Here is a 23,737-nt window from a genome sequence, read left to right on the forward strand (position 1 = left end):
AGAAGGAAAAAAAAGATGACCCTTGTTTTCTTAAGCCCTCTATCACCATACCACCACCTATGTGCTCCTTCACAACCACCATTATGAACCATCATTTTCTAACAACTACCATATCACTATCAAATGATAAAACAAGAAAGCTTATACAAAAATAATCTTTGTTACATTTTACTTGAAAACCTATCCATCTTCAATCAATAACCACCACCACAACCATATCACAATAACTAGAACTTGAAACCTAAAAAAACTAAAGCACATTTGCATAAAAAAACATAAAAAAACAAACAATAACAATCGAAAAACCATAGTAGACATAAAAATTCCACAATAAGAGAGTAAAGCTTTAAGGTTTCAGTTTAGGGAATTTAATGAGGTTTTCAAGTGAGAAACAAGAAAGAATAAAAAAAAAGATAAAAGAAAAGAAATAAGAAAGCTTGTCGATAGCGGTTCACGACGACAAGAGGATTTAAAAGAAACCAAGCATAAATTTATGTACATATATTTTTATTATTTGATATATTAGTTTAATTTTCTGTAATTTTCCTCAATTTTTATAATTTAATTTATTTCTTATATTTGTTTAAGATTTTTTTTAAAAATTGTTTATTTTATATGTTAAAATAATTTTAATTGTTTGTTAAAAAATCTAATATTTATCGTGCAAATTTGATTAGCTCGATAACATTTTTTCATTAAGTTGGAGATATCGTGCATAAGGTTTATGAAAGTATTATACTTACTCTATTTTAAAAATGTTGAGATTTTTGAAATGTTTTCAAAATATAATGAAAGAATGAATGGTTACCGATTAAATATGATGTATTAATCCATAAAATAAAAAACTAGTGATTAAAAAACTACACAGTAGGTTTGAAAAGGTTTTAATGAAAGAAATAGATCTAAGACATAAAAATCAATTGAAAAAGCTTAATTCCAGTATAAGGCATCAAATGTCTATGCATGGTGATTCAAATTTCATTGAAAAATAACTTCTGTTTCAATTTTAGATTTTAACATTTGGATGCCTGACTAAAGGTTTTCAAAGGCCATGCTTGAAAAATCCTTTGGTATAATTTTATACTAAGGCATTTGAATACCATGACTTGAAAAAGTGAACTAGACAAAATTACAAAGGAAGATTCAAATGCCTTTGTATAGCATTCGAATTTCGTAGTTTAAATTTGACAGCTTTTAGCTAATGACTAATTTCGTTTCAAATGAACTTTAACATTTTATAATGTGTTCTTTCACTTGTAAAAGGTTGTAAATGGCACCTATTGAGTTATAGAATATGTGAACTTAATGAAAAGACAAAGTGGTTGAATTAATTAACACAATTAATTAAGTCCATATCACATACAATTATTGTATTACAATTAATTAATCGTAATTTAAAATTGTATAAAATCCATCAAAATTTTATATGAAGCCTACGAGTATAAGTGGTGGACCCCTACATAATTCTTTATTGTTACTAGATAATTGTAGGATTATAGTAAAAAAAATTGTAGGTGAATTGCTCTTTAATTAAAGAGTCATATACAACTCTTGAATTTGATATCTATAAATAGAGATATCAAAATTCATTCCAACACCAGACACTAGAATAATAAGAACTTACTCTTTCTTTATTCTCATTCTTAAATTAAGATCAAGTATCTTAGATATTATTTGCTACAAAAAATCAAAAGTGTTTAATGATTTGATTTTTATAAATGCAAAGTGTTATAAAATAATGTTTTATTATATCTTAAAGCTATTCAATCTAACCATTATTGTATATTGTAATTGATAGGGGTGAAATAAACTTACAAAAAAGTGATATTTATTGCATGCCTTGACATCATTTTTTTCTACATTTACTTCTCTATCTTATACCCATTACAACTCAAACAGTAATAATAATGTGGAACAAGATGAAACAAAAAGCCCATACTTGAACACTTTTCTAATTAAGACTTCTCAATAATTAAATAATTTAGAACTATGTGAATAAAATAGATAAAAAACAACATGTAGATAACAACAGTAACGAACCTAACAACTAATGTTCCTTTTACTTAGTTGTAGTACTTGGGAACTTAGTCATAAATGAATAGCCAACTTATATTAGGATTTTCTTTCTTGCCAACATAAGCAATTGCCAAGGCTGCTAAAATGCTTAAGGTAAGCAACATTGTGAAAACCTTGTCCAAAAAAAAATTGAATTCATTAGCAATTGTTTTAATAGATCCTTAATTCTTCATGCTAAAAAAAAAAAAAGAAAAAATGTTGAAGAAAAGTTATAACAAATAATTACTACATCTAAGGCAATAACTAATCACTAGATTAGGCTTTCTGATGGAAAGAACAGAAGTAAAAACTTGTAAATACTTATGATTGCATTAATTATAACGAAGTACCTACAACAAGTCTTTAGTCACACATTATACATCATAAAAAGGTAAATGCCTTTGCATGATGGAAAATAAAGTTGTGATAAAAATATTTATATAGTAATTGAAGTTTGCACTCACTTAAATGCTAGTGTATCAAAGTATTTTGTTTTAAACGATAATGCCAAAATAGTAGTTCTCTCATAGCTTGATGCCATTATAATTACAACTAAAAGTGTCATATTGAAGACATAAATCTTAGCAAAAAAGTGCAAATTCTCTTGGTTGCAACCATGGATATGCTATAATAATAACATTTTTTAGTATACTGTAAAATGAAATATGAAAATTGTAAAGAAGATTGGGGTAGTACACAAAAATGACATTGAGAAAAGGTAAGTCAAGAAGTATATAAAGTGGAAAGAAGGTAAATGAGTAGTGGTAGACTTAGTACTCGCACTGAGTATTTTGTTAGTCGAAATCCTCAGTTGTTAGCCTTAATGCCTAATAGAAAATTTTTTACTTTGGCTATTGTTATAGATATCACTTCCATTAGATATTTGTGGTTAATGGTTATTCTTGTCTCATGTAAAATTTTTTTATTTAGTTATTAATATTTTTTGATAACAATGTTCTAAGACTAGAGATTGATTATGATTCGTGGATTTATAGCTTGTTTGAATTCGAATAAAGTTCTTGATGTAGTATGGTTGGATCACTTTTTAGCCCAACTTGTATCAAATGAATTCGTTTAGATCCAAGTTGATTGGCATGTGTACTCATTATCTTCATGCCATGCTCATAGTATTCAACCTTTTATTAGACAATTGGACCATTTTTTTAGTTTTACCATAATGTAATCGATTACGATAGTTAACTAGTTTTTTGAAAAGTGATGCGCATAGTTAAAAATAAACCTAAAATGTATGATTGCTTTCTATTACCCTTACCTAGAAGTCTAAATATATTATACATGAAAAAAGAGGTTAAAATAACCTTACTTAATACCATTTAATGATAGTTGTTATCTTCAATGCTTATTATTTTATTGATTTTTAGTAATATATGTAGTTATAATTTCATATAAATGTTGTTTACTTTATGTAAATTGTTGTGGCTTTAATATTACAACTTATATGTTATGACTTATTAATTAGTTCCTGGCTCATCCTATTTTATAGTAAGTTGATGCGAGTTATCATATATCTCATCATGGAGATGGAGTTAAGTTTATATGGTATTTTTTTTTAAAGGTTGGTATACAATGGATGAAAATTAACTTGACTTTGCTTCTATTGTAACACATGTATACATTCAATGTCAATTTGAATTAGCTTGATTGATATGTTGTAAAATTAACTTGACTTTGAATTGCATTTATTATAACACGTGTATACATTCAATGTTAGTTTGAATTAGCTTCATAGATAAGTTATAACTTATCATGTTTAAGGCTTAATCATAATCTACCTAACTTAAAGTAGTATAGATTAGATACATGACGATAACTAAAGAAGTAAGTCAAAGAGATAACTATGTAAATTAAGAAGTTATTGTTACAAGAGTCTATCCTTGAGCTGCTAATGTAATTGATGTTATTAAGATCGATTTTAGTACAATTAGCTTGGTTGTCTTACTTATTTAAGTAGTCTTAATATGCTTTTATAAAACAGTGAAGCTATCAGCTACACCAATCTTGGATCGAAAGAATAGAAAACATTATCGTGCTAATGGCTTAGTAAAACCATTAGCTAATTGATCTTTAGAGGGAATGTAAGAGACTTTAATATCACTTGAGCTAACATGTTATCTTACAAAATGGTAGTCAAGAGCTAGGTGCTTCATCTTGAAATAGAGTAAAGGATTTGCAATGAGATAAGTAGCACTATTGTTATCACATAATAGCTATGGTTATTGTTTGAATGGATAATGAAGTTCTACTAGTAGATTTTTAAACCAAAGAATTTCTCTAGATGTGTTGGCAATTGCTTCGTATTTAGCTTTAGTGGAAAACCTAGCAATTGATTTCTGTTTAATTGACTTCCATGAAACAGGATTTGGACCAAAATAAAGAATGCAGCATGTGGTAAAGGTTTAGTCATCCAAGTTGCTTGTTGGTAGTCTTAAATTGATCCTTGTTTTGAAATGACGAAACATTAAACTAAATAAACTTGATCAAGATTTTGAAAAACATTTATTTAGTACATGTTCTTAAGTTTTATAATTTGATACTAAATAAATAATATGATTTTCAAAGTTTAAACAAAATTTTTTTTTATATTTTCTTATTTCTCAAATCAAAAGTATCTTTAAATATTATTTATTTGAGCTTAAATAAAAGTCTAATTATCGTTTTTAAAGTGAACTTATTCATTTTGGACTTAATACAATTTTGATAATATTGATTTTGAGAAATAGATTAACTTAAGAAAGTTATTTTACAAGAATAAAATTTTTCAATATTAAACTTGTTTTATTTTTTTGTATTAATTCACAAAGCTTTAATATTTGAATTTTATATGATTGGAAAGCTCTTTAAGTCTACTTTTCTAATAGATGAAACAAAATCGAAATCTAAATTTTTTAAGAAAATATTTTAAATTTTTACTAAACACTTTATAGTTGTTTAAAAACTGTATAAAAGGTAATTTTGAAAATTCATTATAATTCTTACACAATGAATTATGTGATGAATTTTATATGGATAGAAAGTCTTTTAAGTCTAGTTTCTAAATCTTTAAATGGTTTTAAATTTAGATTTGTATAACTCAAGACATGATCAAATTAACGAGTAGAGTGCAAAACAGAAAACAACCATTTAGCTTTGACAAAATCAATTCCCTCATGGAAAGGATAGATTAATTTTTTACCCAGAAGTAAATTTTGTTTTGAAATGAAAAAAATAGATCGATCATCCTATGTAGGAGATTGTTCACCCCTTTAACAGGATCAATCTCTTACATAAAAGGATCGATCTGGTTATGCATTTCTCAAGTGCAAAATGGCTCATCAAAACGTGAACCAATCGATCCCCTTAAGGAAAGGATCGATTAGGTTGTGTTTTTTAAGTGAAAAATGGCACCAAAACTTGAACCAATCGATCCCTTCATGGAAGGAATCGATTGGATAAGCCTTAAAACAACTCCAATAGTTAGTTTATCAAGCTTCAACGACTATTTTCTTTTCCCAAGCATTCCCAACAGCTAGTTCTTTAAATTCTCTATATATTAAGTATTCCAACACACTAAGAAGGTTGATGAATCAAGAGTGCAAGATCTAACAAGCTATATTTTCATTCTCTCAAAGAATCAAGAATTGTTAGAGCTTAAAATCTATATCTTTTGTATTTATTGTATCCAAGCTATATTGTTGTTCATTCATAAAATTTTTTTATACTTCATTAGGTAAACACTTAGTCTTCCAGAGGTGTTTTAAGTTTGTATTTTTATTAAGTGATTTTGTAATCAAGAAGTGAGATATCCTCTTGAATTTATGGGATTGAGAGATTGCTACTTAGCCTAGAAAATAGAGAGTGTAAGGTTTTTATCTTAAGCTTTAAAGAAAAACAGACATGGTTGCATTTTCAATTCAAGATTAGTGAATTGAAGCTTTGGTGTAGACAACTAAAAAGAGAGGACGAACATGCCTTGTAAAGAAGGACCAAATCTCTATAAATTATTGTATTTGATTTCTCTATCCCTATCTCTTTACTTTGATTATAGTTTATATTTGCTTTAAGTTCATTAATTTATTGTTATTTGTATCATATTTTGATATTGGTTTTAATTTTCATTCAATTATTTTAAAATTATTATTTGGAAAGAACTTGAAGAAATTCAATTCATCCTCTTCTTGGAATACAATCTCACCTAAAAAGCTAGCATTTGTCTAGTCAGTATTATTGAAGGTTATTAGATGTAAAGATAATGATTTGCTAATGAACAACCCGTGATTAACAATTTCCTTTAGATATCTAAAAATATATTCAGATTGATTTAGTTAACTTGAGTAAAAGAGTCATGAATTATGAAAGCTTATTAATCAAAAAGGGAACATTAAACCTTGTCATTAAAAGATATTGTAGAGAACCTACTAATTGTCATTACAAGAAGATGGATATTTTGCAATAGTCAAAGTTGTTGCAAAATAGCAATTTATCATTGTTAATTTTTTTTTTTAACAATTTTTTGTCATTACAGTTGTTGCTATTAACTTATTTGATAAAGAGTTAATGCAACAACTTATATTGTCATTGAAAAAAATATATATATTGCAACAAGTTTTAGTTATTGCCATATAAACCATATTTTCACAATGATAAAATGTTGTGGTGTAAAATTTATTTTAGCAACAATAAATTTTGGTTAAAAAAATTTTATGTAATATTATTATTATAATTACAAAAAATTTTCATAACAATATTATTTTGGTTGTCAAATTTTTAACATAACAAAAAAATTGTAGTTGCTAAAAATAATTTTTGCAATGGCAAATAGTGTTGCATAAACTTTGTTTTAGCAACCATAAAGTTTGGCTATAAAAAACTTTTACGTAATATACTAATTTGGTTACATAAAATATTTTGTAATAATTAAATGTCATTCTTTTAACTTTTTTTTAACAGCCATAAAACTTGGTTACAAAAAATCTTAAAACTTGGTTACAAAAAGTCTTAAGTAATAATATTATTTTGGTTACAAAATATATTTTGTAACAATTAAATGTTGTTGTTTTAATTTCATTTTAGCAACCACAAAATTTGGTCACAAAACCCTTATAGGTAATAATATTATTTTCATTTCCTTATAATATGTTGCAACATAATGATATATAATTGCTAATTACGTTTAACATCATGATTTTTGTTGTTTCGATAAATAATTTTAACAATGGCTATAATCATTGAAAATTTTTTTACATATTACTATTGTCATTGGTAAAATTATTTTCACAATGCTTTTTTAAATTTTAATAGCAAATTTTATTGTTGTCAATTTTTAACATAGTTAATTTAATTCATTGTAGCAACAGCTATTATTCTTACATAAATAGTTTTTAAAATTTTTTTATACCCTTTCATAACAACTTTATTGTTGTCAATTATAAAATCATGTAAGTTATTATTTTATTTGTAAATATAATGAAAAAATATGTTTCAACTATATTGACTCCACATAAATCATATCACATTTACAATGAGTCTGATCATTGGAAATCTAGAAAATTCATTGCTTTACATCATTTACTGCATTAGGAAGCCTTAAGACTTACATTATCCATGTGGACAAATAAAAAAAGCATGTTGCTTTTTTCACTCAATGTATTTGATTACGTCAAAACGTCTTAAAACCTTCGTTATCCATATGGACAAATCAGCAAAGCCTATTGCCTTTTCCACCCATCCCTGTCATCAACAGATGGCTTTTTCCTGTTGCATCTCTACATTTACAACCATATAATATATGGTTTTAATGTTGTGTTATCCTATAAATGCAATCATATCTTTCTTATACTTGTAATTAAGATTAGCCTTTTTGGTTTAGAGACTTTAAAAAGAGAAATACTATGAGAAGCCAATAATGATGGTAAGTTAAGTGTAAGACAATGTATGCCTCATTATTTTTTTTTAGTCTATCAAATAAAGTCCTATTATCCTAATCTTTTTTGTATACTAGAAAAGCCTTATAATTAGCATTACACTTTAGTCTTTGAATAAATGTTGCAAGGCCATTATTAGCAATCTTTGAATCATTATTTATGAACTTGATCACCTTATGTTATTTTAGTAATAAGAGAACCTCCTTTTTGTAGTAAGTAGCTTGCAAATTAAACATCTAAGTCACTTTTCAGTAACACTAAATCAAATGAAATATCATCATGTATTTAACAAATTTCAATCATTCGTATCCCTTTGACTAGAAAATAAAGGCCATTGCAAAGGGTTTTATTGGTGTGCACTTAATAGATAGATACTCAATAAGTTCAATATCATCTTTTAGTACATTGATAAAATGCCTTCAGTAAAAAAATTCTTATTGAAAATATATTTAAAAAGTTAACTTTTTGAAGCTTATAATAATGAACAAAACCAATATCAAACTATTATAGTGACTAATATTACTTTAGATTTGTTCAAAATGAGTCATGATCAAAAGAAGAAAAAACTAGGGTAGCATTCATTATCTTGGTCATATCAACCATATCATATATCTATAAGTCAATAGAACTAATAGATTAGCTTGTCGAAAAGATTAAAAAGTGAAAAATAAAAAATTAAAGGTCTATCCAAGTTTATGAAAAACAAAATTATCAAAAGTCAAACTTGCCCCAATTCTCATTTGATTCAATCCACAATTGGCTTGAACAATAATATAACGATTAGTCTTTGATCCAGTCCCTAAATAAATTAATTCAGATTATTAATAAAAATCACATACAAATCTCTTTCTCTCTCTTTACAAGTACTTAACACATTGAGAAAAGAACATGATATACTTATTCGATTCTTAAGTCGATATATATATTGTTGATAATTTTCACAATTTGATTTTATCCAAATTTTTAGGGTTTGTTGATAGGAAAAAAAACACATGAGTATAAGAAACAAAAGGTAATTTTGTTGAACCAACAAATAAAGCAACCCATTTACTTTTAATTTACTATTACACCAACTAAAAAATGGTAAGAATTTCATTAAAATATGTAAAATTTCATAAATAGGAACTTAAAGAGAAACTACAAATAATATTGATATGAATGCACAAAAGAAAGCCATCGAAGAACATAAAAGCCAACTCAACTAATGAATGGTTAAGAAAAAGTAACCCAAAAATAGAGAAAATTGGCTATTTGGTTAGAGCCATCACCACTCAAGAAAATTCAATGCAAAATAAAAAAAAAGAAAAATATAGGAAAAAAGTTTAATTGCTTAATAAAATATAAGTGGATTGAGGAATATTTCAAAGAATAAAAAGTTTTATCAGGAAGCAGATAAGCCATAGAAGAAAGGTCAGAAGAAAAATAAAAAAAATAAAAGGTTGAGATATCTCTTATTTATTAGTTGCTACATATATTTCACTGGCTTTGATTTAACTCCTACATATAGGTAAGCATCCATGTGATGATCGCGTGGGTAATTTTTGCATGAATGTTTATTATTGAATGGGATAAGGAATGAAATCAATGGGTGGTTTTTACATGAATGAAATCTATGATACAATTTTGAATAGAAGGTCAAAATTTATAAAGAATAATTTGTGAAGCATGATTGAATTGGTTTTAGTATGATTTTTGATTTGTGAATGAATCTTGAAAAGAAAAAAGTATGTGTTGATGGAGGCTATTGGCTAAAGCATAAATAAGGGATATATAGCTATCAAGTTTATTAAAACAAAAGTTTACCAAGATTGTAAATAGTGCATTTCATATTTTACCTATTTACTTTAACCGAAATGCAACATTCTATTATTGGCATATATGTTACCTATTTAGTTTTGCCAAAATGAAACAATTCAAATGCCTTAATAGTATGTGACTATGTTCACCATGATATAACTACAAACTTTGCTCTCTATGAAAGAATAGTTTATTGTTACTTGTGATGTATATGTATGAAATGGATATTCAATTCTTTTGATACCATAATCGGCTACAATTTACGATTTTATCTGTGTTTAGAGTTGCATCTACTTTATCTATTTTTCCATGTTATAGCTTATTGTTTGTATTATTGTAACCAATACCTTTATTTTATATTTATGTAGTTTTAAAGGATCTGAAATATGCTAATTGGATTGGGTTATAAAAGAAAGTTGCTATCCATTTAGAATAAATTTTTTGAATAATTTAACAATTTTGTTATTTTCCCTCTTTGTAAATAATATAAAAGTGACTACATATATAAAACCTACATATGCATCTTAGAGAATCAAAGATGCTTCAGCACCTTACATAATAAAACCTTGGTGCACAACATTTGAAACATCATGAATGGTGAACTATTTTATATATAAAATAATCCAATGCATAAGGATGCAATTATTGAATATAAACAAAAACAAAAATAGACAAAGCATAAATTAATTAATAAAATTACCTATATATAACAAACTATCCAATGTCTAATATAAAATTATTCAATAAAAAATCTTATAACAAATCCAATAAAACATTGTTCTCATATTCAACTAAATAATGAAATTAATGGAATGCTTCTAAAGCCACAAAATTGTGTAATAACTAATTATCATCCTACAATAAAGATAAAATATATATTTATTAGTAGTGTCAATAAAAAGTAAAATGTGTATGATAAGCATATGATTTACAAATATTTACTAGTTCAAAAAGCAAAGACAAAAACATTTAAATGACATACTAATGGTTATGACTCAATGTTATGAAAACTAAGGAAACTCATTGAGCTTTGCATCAACAACATTTGGTGCCATTCATCTACTGGTTACTATCTCACTTCTACATGAATCTTTTCTTCACGTGGTACTTGATCGGGTTAATAATTAGCAATCTTCCTTTAAGATTGACCACTTTAAGTTCTAATGCCTCATGCTATTTTTGTTGCTTATGTTGAATTTATTGAGCTGCATGAGTGCTTTTGATAAAACCTTTCTTACCATAGCCTAATCCTTGTCTATATCTAGACCTAACACCCATTACTTCATTGTACATCCCCTTGAGAACTTTTTTCAACCAAATTTATTAGTATATCATACATTTATATACACATTTATATTAAAATTATAAAATAATTATCATTACATTACTAAAATAACAATATATGGATATTAAACAAACATATGCCAATTTCTTTTGACCAATCATTAGCCCATTTTGTTTGACATTTTTTATTCTTTCGAGTATGTTGCTTGAACCAAATTTCATCAGTTATAGGTTTTCCTCCAATTTTAGGATCTACCTATTATAGTTGTAACAAATATAATCTTTCTTTATAAGTTATAATTAAATAACAAAAGATAATAAAAAAATTGATGCAATTATAAAATAATATAGTTAACATTTTATATTCACTTTTTGCGAAACTAATATTTTCAATAGTATGTTTTTACTTCCCCTTTTTTTTGTAATTAATGAGTGTCATAATGTATAGATTCGTGGACCTACCGTTATACATTGACTTTAGAAGTCGTTACCAATCTTTTTCGTTTAAATGTGATTGGTCACCTAATTGAATTTATCACATTTTAAAGAGAAGTTTCAAACTTGATTTAGGTATTTTTAAATGGTAGATTCTAGTCTATGAAATCAAATTTAAGTTTAAGAATGCGATTACACATGAGCAAGATTATAGCACCCTTACAATAGCCATTCAAAAGATATTACCAATTTGATTTCAAGTTATCCAAGCTTAAAAACATCTTTATAATTTACCAAATAATTTAATTATAAAAAAATTAATCCTAAAATTACTTCAATAGTTTGATAGTGATCTAAGATAATTTTTTTACCTTAAGAACATTCATGAAGATTAGTGTCTCACTTTGAAGAGGCTTCGTCATCAGATTCATTTAAATTTTATTTAAAAAAATAATTAGTAAAATCTTTCAATAGTTTGATAAGATTTATTTTGATGCAGAAATTCAAATAATTTGGTGAGATTTTATTGTAAAATTAAGTATGAAATTTATTTTAAGAAAATTCATTAAATCTTTCAATAGTTTAGTAAGATCTAATTCAATATTTAAATTCTCCAATAGTTTGATAGGATTTAAAATTTTAGTATTATTTTTTTTACAAAAAATTCATTAAGTCTTCCAATATTTTGATAAAACCTAATTCAATATTTAAATCTTCTAATAGTTTGATAGGATTAAAATTTTTGTTATTATTATTTCTAAAAAATTCATTAAGTCTTCCAATAGTTTGATAAGACTTAATTCAATATTTAAATCTTTCAATAATTTAGTAGCATTGAAAATTTTATATTATTTTTTCAAAAAATTCATTATGTAATTCTCATATAGTTTGATAGAATTCATAATTTAAAATTTCTAAACCCATGAAATAAAAAATTCATAATTTAAAACTCACAATCTTTAAATTTATTTTAAACATACAAAAAAAAAGTGAAATAAATAAATATATAAATGTGAAAATTACCTTAATGGATGGAGACATGCCTAGGTGGAAATATCCCTTGATTTGTAATGGCAGATAGTCACCAATTCTAACCAAAGAGCTCTGCCACCAATTCCAACCAAAGAGTTTGAGTATAGATTGTTTTTCATCCATTTCCCAATAGGCTTTTCCCTTTTTTTCCCTTATTTTTTTGTTTGGTTGATTGGTATTTATATAGGCCCTTCTAATAGGAATTTTAGAGATTTGCATTGAATGAAAAGGATTACAGATCTAATTATGCTTTGAATTAATTTTTTTTCTTGATTCTCTTTAAAATTGTTTTAATTAATTTCTAGAATTGTCTTGATTTCTTTGATTTTTATAATCCTTCAAAAGTTTCCAAATTAAATTTGACTTTGATTCCCTAGTTTGATTTCTTTTCAACCTTCCTTTAATATTTGAAGAGATTATATTTTAGTCTTAATTGCTGAGATCATCCTTGATTAATGCTCAAATTACCCTACAAATTTCATTGACATGATTTATGATAAAATTTTAAAACCAGATAAATAAAAGATTAAAACATAATAAGATAAATAAATAAATAAGACAAATAAGATATAAAAAAAGAAATATAAGAAATTGGACAATTAGGCTTGGATTAGATCTAGGCCCAATTGGTTTGAGCCTCGAACTAAATAAGGTGTTTATAATGAGTTTTGTTCACTGGTCATCTATATGACATTGAAAAACTATTTAGATAGTTACTAAAATTGGCATTTAATAAAATATAGTCAATTTGTAAAGTACCTTAAACTCATTTGATCCAAAGTAATTTATACAATACTTTCATTATTCAATTTTCAGGTCTATAGGCAAATGCTACAATCGTTCATGATCATCTGCATACTTTCGATAATATTTGTACAACCTGTTCTTTCATCCCTTGTACAATCATCGCATGGTTGCTTCACAAAAAGATTTGAACCTTTTTTTATTATCATGATACTCAAGTTTATTCTACAAATAAATTATTAAATTAAAAAATTAAAAAATACAACAATTACATCAATTTGACTTTTAATTCCTACTTGCATTTGGCTCGTCATCTTGTCGTCGACTTATTCATATGCTTTTCACCAACTTTTAACATTTATTAGAGCCATTGTTCTCACAACATAACCATAAAAGTTCATTAAATCCCGAGCATTATCCCCAACAACACATTTTATATCAGTGGGCATAACAATATCTAATTTAGATTTCCCACATTGAGTTTTCATTAGTAATTTTATGCCTTTATATTTGTCATCACCATTCCATTTAGCTTTATTCACCAAAGCCAAATAGTTTAAAAATATTTTATAAATAGCCAAACAATATATACAATGCATTTACTCAGAATAAGCACATATTATTTACAGAACCTAAAATTTTTTCACTTTCTCATTCACTATTAATGTCCTTAGGGGGTTGCACTTTATCATCATCATCATTATCATCTAAAAGTCTCCTTGGCAATATTTTTTCAATATTAGGTGTATAAAATTCATCTAATATATTACTTTGCAAAGATGATGGTTTTTACGGTATGACCAACTATAAGTTTAACTTTTCCTTTACCTCTAGCCCGCATATTGTGTATTTGAAACAATCAACTAAATATTGCTTACATCAAATAACTTTGAGTGAATAATATAAATTAAAATTAAAACACTAATGCAAAACACTCATACAGAACACTTATGCCTAATTCTCCATTTTCTAACTACATATAATTAACAAAATCAAATCACTGATTTCCATATAACAAAAAGACTATCAATTTTAACAAACATACCATAACAATATTAAGAAGATTAGGTAAAAACCTAAACCCAAGCTTTGTTTTTGAAAAAGAAAAACATTATTACCTTAGAGCCTTTTCTTGTTCGAATTATAATCTATATATAGATTGTACCAATTTTATAATAGGATTCAAGGTAGTTATAAAGGCAACATCGTAATTATTTTGGAGGAAATTATTTTGATAATAAGGCACCGATTTAAGTTTCCACTCCATTTTTTTATTTTTTTACATATAAATTTGAAATTTACATATAACATTTTTAGATAAGTAAATCAAAAATCATAAAAGTAAAATCAATGCACAAATTTATACCTTAAATAAAATCCAAATACATGATACAAAAAAAAATATTTATCAATTTAAATATTGGAAATACAAAACACAGATGACCCAAACATAAATTAACCAATTTATCATTTTAGGAAAATAATTATGGTTTATTATAAATCTTCAAAATAAAATAAATGGATGCATATGAAGGTGAAAGATTTATCTTCTTTACTTGTAGAGCCATAAGTTGCAAAAATTTTTCTTAGCTTCATCAATCTTAGACTTTTCAAAAAAAAAATTAATGCATACGAAGGTGAAAGTAATGCAACATGTATTTTTGTGATGATTCATTCACAAGTTTGCTTTTAGTCAATAAATATTCTTTATTGAGGATATTCATATTTGAAATGAGAAACGACCATCATCTTTCATTGAGAATATTCATGTTTGAAATGAGAAAATATTTGTTTGATATCCCTTGTTAAGCCTATTAAATTCCTTTTGAACACTAAAGATCACCATCCACATTAGGGAGTAAAATTTGGAAAAGTTTGTTTAACAAAAAAATGAAGAAAAGTGAAGGTCCCTAATCTTTCTTGAAAAATGATGAAAAGTGCAAAATCAAAAGTGAAAGAAAAAATATTAAAAAAAAGGCAAAAAATGAAAAAAAAAATTGATAGGGCAAAATGCTAGGATACTATACATGATCTTTTGGTTTAGAACCATTCAAATACATTTTGGACCTATTTTATTCATTTTTTATTACCCCTTACCCTAGCCTATATTACGTACTTAAAAAGTCAATTTTAATCAAATATGAATTATCATATTAGAAAATCATGAATTGAACTAAAGCACACCTATAATATGATAATTTGGGATTTTGTTTGAAACATTACTGATGGATCAAAGGGAAAAGAAATGATATAAAAAAGATGAGAAAATGATGTGTAGAAAAAAATGAAAGAAAAATGAAAAATGAAAAAAATGAGGAAAATGAGAAAAAAATGAAGACTTAAATTGAAAACTTGAAAGAGTGATTTAAGTGAAAAATATTTAAGATAAAGACTTGAAAGTAGCTTAATATCATTTGAGGATCCCATGGGATATGGATAATGCTTAGGTTGATAAGCTCAAAAATCAAGAATATTAATGGAATAAGTTTTTAAGAAAGAATTTTCTCTAATTTTCTTGTTTTTTTTACCACTTTTGTATCCCTAGAATGAATTGAGAAATGTATGATTGAATTACATTTTTCATGAATTAGAATGATGATAAATAAATGAATGATAATGTTCATAAAAGACTACCATTTCTTTGAAAAGAAATCTAGAATGACATGGATAAGAAGATGTTTTGTAGATATGGTGACCAAGTGATAAAAATTACGATGGATTAGTCAATAGAACTTATGAGTTATGATCAAGTGATGGAAATGATAATGGATTAGTTGATGGAATTTGCGAGTTAAATTTGAAATTATTAGTGTTGATAAGCTGAAAAGGAAAATACGATATGGTAGCTTAAGAACTTTATTACCATAATTAGACGTGCATGACATTGATTGACATTTGCAATGCATGCATTGCATTCATGATAGTTGTTTTGATCATAGATTTTGAAATTAAATTAAGTGAAAGGATGAGGAATTTTCTAAGAAAATGTTGTTTTTGGGATGAGAAAAAAATTTTGAGATAATATTTTGACCTTTGGATGAAAAAATTATTAAGATTTTGATTCTCGATTACGAAGAATTTTTAATTAAGTGGATGAGGAAGATATTTTGAAAAGATTTTAAAGTTGTTGAGTTTTTGTTTAGAAGAGCTTTTAAATCACATGATGAGAATTTTTTATGCGAATCCTTGAGACATTGAATTTTAGATGTGAACTTTTTGAATGTGATTCATTGAATTTTGGATAAGAATCTCTAAACTTTTCAAATGAGAATCTTTGAACTTTTTTCATGCCAATCTTTGAAATTTTGGATGTGAATCTCTATTTTTTTTTCAAATGTGAATCTATGGATTTTAGATGTAAATCTTTAAAGTTTATAAATAAGAATCTCAAATGCGAATCTTTAAATGTTATATGTGAATTTTTAAAATTTTCAAATGTAAATCTTTGAAATTTTAGATATAAGTCCCTAAGATTTTTCAAATGAGAGTTTTTGAATTTTAGATTGAATCTCTAAAATTTTTCAAATAAGAATCCTAGAATTTGGGATGTCAATCTCTAAGATTTTCAAATGTAAACTTTTGAATCTTGGATATGGATCTCTATGATTTTCGAATGTGAATATTTGAAAGTTTAGATGTGAATCTCAAAATTTATTTCAAATGTAAATATTTGAATTTTAAAAGCTTTATTTGTGAATCTTCAAAATTATTTTGAATCTTTTACAAATTTTTGAATTTTGAATCTTTGAATCTCTTTCAAATTTTGAACCTTTTATGAACCCTTGAATCTTTGCAAATATTTTGTTTGAGAACCTTGAATTTTTTGCAAAACTTTAATTTTTTTTGCAAATCATTGAATCTTTTGCAAATCTTGAATCTTGCGAATCTTTGACTTCTTGCAAATATTTGAAATCTTGCAAATCTTTAAATTTAATTATGAATCCTTGAATTTCAAATTGTGAACCATTGAATTTCAAGTTGGGAACTTTTGAAAAGTGTGTAAATTGTGAATCTTTATTTTGATAAGAATTTTTGAATTTTTATTTTGAGTCAAATCTGAATGTAATAGGTGTCTATATCTCTACACAATTATTGTTTCATAGAAAATGTGCAAAGAGGGGTAGCTGTAAACACCTAATTTTGTTCAAAGGTTTTTTTTTTGTTTATATTATTGGGTTTTGAATTGCATTTTAATCTTAGACGTGTTTTTCTTTTTATTTATGTTTTGTTATTTGGTAAAAAAAAAATAAATTTTGATTTTTTTTAAAGATTGTGATTTTATTTAGATTTGAAATTTAAAGATTGAGTTTGATTTTGGTAATTCTTGAGAATTAAATTTCTACAAAAAAGGAAAAGATATTTTGATAGAATCTTGATAGATTTAGTTGGCATTAGAATTTTTCAATTGAAAAGTGATTCAGTCCTTGTATAATGAGCTCAATTCTCAATTAAAAATTACCAATAATTAAAGAATCAATAAATAGTTGAGACAATCAGAAACATTAAGCAACACAGAGTTTTGAGTTTCGATGGAAAAGTTTTTGGGTTAGAGAGAGTAAGGAGAAGGAAATTCTAAAGGCTTTGGTTTTTTTGGCTTAAATACTGAAAGTAAATGACACTATTTGGAGGAGGCTTGATCCGCATTTAAATATGCTTGACCTATTTTCTGACCTGACCCGATTGTAAATTTCTTTTTTTTTAATTTTAATTTTTTTAGTATTTTAAATTGTGATTAAATTAAAAGTGATGAAAAAAAAAAAGAAAAAAAAGGGAAACTTTGGTAGGATTTTTATTATTATATTTATTTGTATGATTTTTATTATGTTTATTTGCATGGCATTTTTGCATGATTACTTGCATCATTTTTATTATTTTTTTGCATGGTTTATTATGATATTTTTACATGATATTTTGTATGGAGTTTATTTATTTGCATTATTAATTATGATTTATTTTTGCATGTTTTAAATATGATATTATAGCATGGTGTTTTTTATAGAATTTTTTATATGACAATATTTTGTAACTAAATAAAAGGAATTTGAATTGTTTTTTCATAAGATATTTAATAAGTCTAATGACGAAATTTCTTTAAGTAAACAACGAGTTTATCTTAAATACTTTTTAGGTAAGAAAATTTTCTTTTAAAGTGAAAGCCTAAAGACTTTTTTCCAATATTTAAATATCAAAATTAATAAAAAAAATTTTTGATTAAGACTTAGATAAAATAACATGTGATTCATTTGGTACTAATTTGTGGGTACTGTAAGGGTGTTAAAACCTTTCTTATAAATAATGACACTCAAACTTAGTTCTGTTAATATAAACTAAAATTTATTGTTTTTTAGGGAGCCTTACCTTAAGTAGTATAACTTTGAAAGTGATAGATTTACATAAGTGGCCAATCACACATAAATAACAAATATTGGTGGTAACTCCTTAATTTTTGTGTCTAATAGACAAGTTCTTAGACTACATACATTAGAGATTAGAGTTTTAAACATAGATAAATAAAGAGGCATCGGAAGTATAATCAGTGAATCCAAATTGAAAAAGAAAGTTACTAAGCTCCTTGTACCATGCCTTTGGTTCTTGTTTTAAGCCATAGAAAGCCTTATGCAACTTGTAGACGCGTGTAGGATGATCCTTATCAACAAAACCAATTGGCTATATACTTCTTCTGAGAGAGTTCCTTGCAGGAAGGCATTATTTACATTAAATTGCTTCAGTGGTTAGCCAAAATGTAATGCAATGCGTAGGACTGGTTGAATGGTTGTAAGTTTTATCACAGGACTAAAAGTCTCTTTGAGGTCGATTCCAGGTCTTTGATGGAATCCTTTGGCCACCAGTCCTGCTTTGAATCTGTCAACAGTGCCATCAGCTTTCCTTTTAAGACGAAACACCCATCTATTACCTATAACATTTTGAGAACGAGTGTGTGGAACCAGAGACTAAGTGACATTAGCTGCTAGAGTATTAAATTCAGCTGCCATATATGTCAGTAAAAAGTAACTGTAATGGTTGAGTATTAACTAGGCTTGATTTATTGAAAGGCAGTTTGTGACCTTTGGTGCACAAACAAGAGTTACAACTAGAAAAGGGACTGGAAGAATAATGTTCTTAGCTAAAGGTCTTGAGCATGAATTGTAAAATCCTTAAAGAGAGATTACCTAATCACTTATGCATAGATCAGCTACTGGTTTGTAACTAAACAGAGCTGTTTTGGCTTTCTTTGATGAAGTAGGTGAAATTGAAGTGCTACTGAGTGTTGGCAACTCATATATTCTATTTTGTTTTATCCTTTCATCAGAGTTGCCCCCGTGACTAGATCCTTCACGGGAAAAAATTCAACAGAAACTTGGTTAGTTTTGCAGTATTTTGAAACTGAAATAAAAGATTCCTTTGCATTTGAGGAAGATGTAAGACATTGGAAAGTACTAATGGTTTTTCTAAGGTGGTGATATGTGATGTACCACTCTCAGTGTTATTAAACCTGATCCATTCCCCACCATGATTTCACCAAGACCTCTATACTCAGTGTAAAGAGACAGATTTCTTAGGTCAGTGGTAACATGATGTGATGTTCCTGAGTCCATTACCCAATTTGATTTGTTGAACCTGAAACTTGAACAAGATTGGCAACTGGCTCTTTGACAGTTAAGATTTTGTAGTTTCTGCAGATCTTCCCACTATGACCAAATTTTCCATTAAGTTGACAAGGTTGGTTTGCTGGAACTTGTATTGAACTGGTTGAATCTTTTCCTGGTTAAGTTGGAGTTATTGCATGAATGAAAATTTTTGAGGACATTTCCTTCGAAGTTGTTGTCTCTGTGTTGCTGCAGATACTTATACCCTCTTCCTCTTCTTGCCATTTAAGCTATCATAACAGGTGCAGTCAGAAGCTCTTCTTGTTTGATCACCATTTCAAAGTCAGATAGCTTGTCGTGTAGTTCTTCTAAGGATATGGCAGTTTCTCTGGCCCTTATTATTGTTAAGATTTCATTAAACTCCCTTCCAAGTCCATTGAAAATGAAAATTATCAGATCATCTTCAACTATTGGTGATTAAGCTAAAGCTATCTCATCCACAATGCTTTTCATCTGTTGTATGAATTCAGCTATTGATTTGTTCCCTTGTGTGGACAAGGACAATTTATTCTTAAGAGACATGACTCTTTATCTGTCTTAATGGCAAACAAATTTGTGAGCTTTGTCATTGCTTTACAAGATGATTTGGAGGTTGGCATAAGAGGTATGACTAATTTGGATAAGGAGGCAATAATAAGATGCAAGATCAGCTTGTCCTAACTGATCCATTTTAAGTAATTTGGATTTGTAGTTGTTGTTTCTTGGTTTGTAATGGTTGGTGAAGGGCAATTGTATGTACCATTGACATAGCCTATTAAATCAAGACCAGTCAGAAGTGTATCAAACTGCAGATATCAGGAAGAAAATTTGTTATTGTTGAGTTTTGAGCGGAATTTGGGTGGTTGAGTTAATCTAGGTATCTTTAGGTCGAGAGGCTGTGTTTGTAACTAGAATAATTGATGCCATTGGATCGAATGAAAGAGATATTAGGCTTAGAAAAGCTCTGATACAATAAAGAGGCAGTATATAATGGATGAAAATTAACTTGACTTTGATTGCTTCGGCTTGTAACATATAGCTATATGTATATATAGAACATGATAAGTTACAATTTATCTGTCAAGCTAATTCAAACTGACAGTGAATGTGTGTGTGTGTGTGTATGCATTCACTGTCAGTTTGAATTAGCTTGACAGATAAATTGTAACTTATCTTGTTCAAGACTTAATTCTAATCTACCTAAACTAAAGTGGTACAGATTAGATACATCAACATATCTAAGGAAGTTAAGTCAAAGAGATAACTGAGTAAGATAAGAAGCTGTTGCTATAGAAGTTTATCCTTGAGCTGCAGATGTTACTGTGATTGATCTTGGTTCAGTTAGTTTGGCAATCTTGCTAATTTGAGTTGACCTTTCTGTCTAAAGTCTCCTCCTCTGAGTTACTATATATCTCCATCATGGAGCAGTACCGAAGAATGCGTGGAGGATATATACTATTTGATTTTCAGATCACAGAAAAGGCTGGGCGACCCACGTTGTCCAAACACTAAAACAGGGAAACAGTCTAGATTGACACATCATTTCTGTTGAATGACTAGCTGCATATATTGAAGGCAACTCAATCACTAGTTTCTTCTTGGATTCTTTCAATCCCTTTTGCTTACTATTTTGCCATCATTTTAAAAGATGCTTCAGCTCCATTTGCAGGTGCAATCAATATATTTTTGAATTTCTTCATTTGATTGATTACCCCTATTCATACATATATATATATCTTGTTGTTTTGTTGTCTATATTTGCCTTACAAACGATTTAGTTTCTTTGGATGATGGATAAATCATTGCATCAAATGTTGCTCTTCTTATTTGATCTTTTTCATTTTTTAAACTTGTTTGAAAGTTGACTGTGTTACGGTATTTTTACTTCTGAAACTTTGTTCCTTAATCTGTAATGATACACTTGATATTTACTTGACATGTGATATCATTTTTAATGGGCTATAGACTATTCAAGTCAGTAGTTCCAAAGATCAAAAAGAGGCTATTGGCTGCTTAATTTCAATACGTGGAATGATTATTAGGGTATTGACTATTTATTTTGAAGTAGCTTCTAGATATAAGAGCGAGTGGCTTTTGAGAGATTGCCTACTTAATTTAGGTAGTACATCCTAATAGTGATAAATAATATGATTATTTCTTCTTTAACTTTTTTTTTTATCCAAAATTGATCAGTTAAATTGGCACATATTTCTGAAGTTATACTTGTTATCAGCCTATGCACACGAAGTGAGTGGATTCCTTGTTTCAGACTTTTAAATTTCCTTTACTTGTTATCATCGGTCTATGCATGCATCTATGTCAACTAAGTAGATTCCTGGTTTGGGATGTAGGCTACTCGCTGCGAATTAAGTATAGCTCCTAGTAGTATGAACAAATTTGAGTTGGTTATTTGATCACCCGTAAGTGTATGTCCATGAAGTGTAGCAAATATCTTGGTTTTATAAATATTTACTGGCTTCCTTGATATAGTACCTGGTAGCAGGGCAAGTCGTTTGTTCGCTCCTTATTTGAATATAGCAGTGCTTGTGAGTGGAACTGAATGCCCTTCTTTTAAAACGGATAGTGACCATTTATTATGTTTCCATATCTTCTTCAGTGGCATTCTGTGGACAAGATTAGGCCGTCTTTAAATGATATATCCTCTGAGTGCACGCTTTTCGTATTTCCACAACCTTTTTGAGTAAATTGTGTTATAATCGCTATTTATATATACTGAAGTTTCTTGCTGTAACCCTCACACAATTGTCACGAGTTTGCGTGTTTTTATTAGTGGAAATTCTCTCTCTTAGGCTAACTTGTCAATCCAGATATCGACGCCCCTCTTTATTCTCTTTTCAGGTGCTCCCGACATCATAAAAGCACAGTGGAAAGAGTTCTCTGTTCATTCGCTTTTACGTTTCTCCTGGATAACCGAACTTCTTTCTTCTTTTTAAAAAATTGAATCATGACCTTGAATTAAAAATGTATTCTTTTGATCAATGTTTAAAGCAAGTTGCGGTGATCTTGCCACGTGTTCTTTTTATTTTATTTTATTTTTCTTTTTGATGAATTGAAAAAGAATACTCTCTTTTTTCTTGTCAAGGTGAAATGCATGGGCTGGGAAATATGAAGGTGTGAAAATAGTATAATCCTTCTGTTTATTTCATTTGTGAGTCTATGGTGAGTGAGGTACTTTACACAATCATGTTGCAGATACTACCATACTGTTTTTTCTTCTGTGATTGGCTCGTGACAACTCGGTTGGAAAAGAATCCACTTTTTTTTTTTTTTAATCTTTAAGTGTGCTTACTATTTTCTTTTTTTTTTTGGATAATTGAAATTTATTTCAAAATCCAAAAAGAAGCGGAGGACATGTGCTACGAGAAGAAATTTTTAGGTTAAAATGTCTCAATCAAATTAAGCTAGTAAAAATGTAATCGAGCAATCGAGCAATCGATTAATCATACAAAAGATAATAATTTAACGTAGTTTGACTCAATTGATTTAAATCCATTAATGAAAAAAAAATTCATTAGTTGTAAAAAATTACAAATATATAATCTATATCAATAAGCACTCAACAATCAATATTCATAAACTCTCTTAATCTCTTCTAGTCCTATAGAGTATTATTAATCTAAATAAATATATATCTATGTGCAACCATGCATCATATCTATGTGGACCCTCTCAATCTTTTCTAGTCCATTCTTATACATTATTCTTATGTGAATCATCTCAGTCTTTTTTAGTCCACTTATAAACATTTAAACATACACATCCATAAGACTTAAATTTTCAATAGTTTTATGGGGTGTTTATCCCATAAAACCCTATAATTCT

The 23,737-nt window shown here is 27.5% G+C and overlaps 1 pseudogene; it reads right to left on the bottom strand.

Annotated features, from left to right (window-relative positions):
• Window positions 1–1,809: 1,809 nt before the first annotated feature.
• Window positions 1,810–2,673, bottom strand: LOC111281897 (CASP-like protein 1C1; annotated as a pseudogene).
• Window positions 2,674–23,737: the final 21,064 nt, after the last annotated feature.

Source organism: Durio zibethinus, chromosome 5 (genome assembly GCF_047325235.1).
Source record: "Durio zibethinus cultivar Kanyao isolate XHJ-2024 chromosome 5, ASM4732523v1, whole genome shotgun sequence".
Lineage (NCBI taxonomy): Eukaryota > Viridiplantae > Streptophyta > Magnoliopsida > Malvales > Malvaceae > Durio > Durio zibethinus.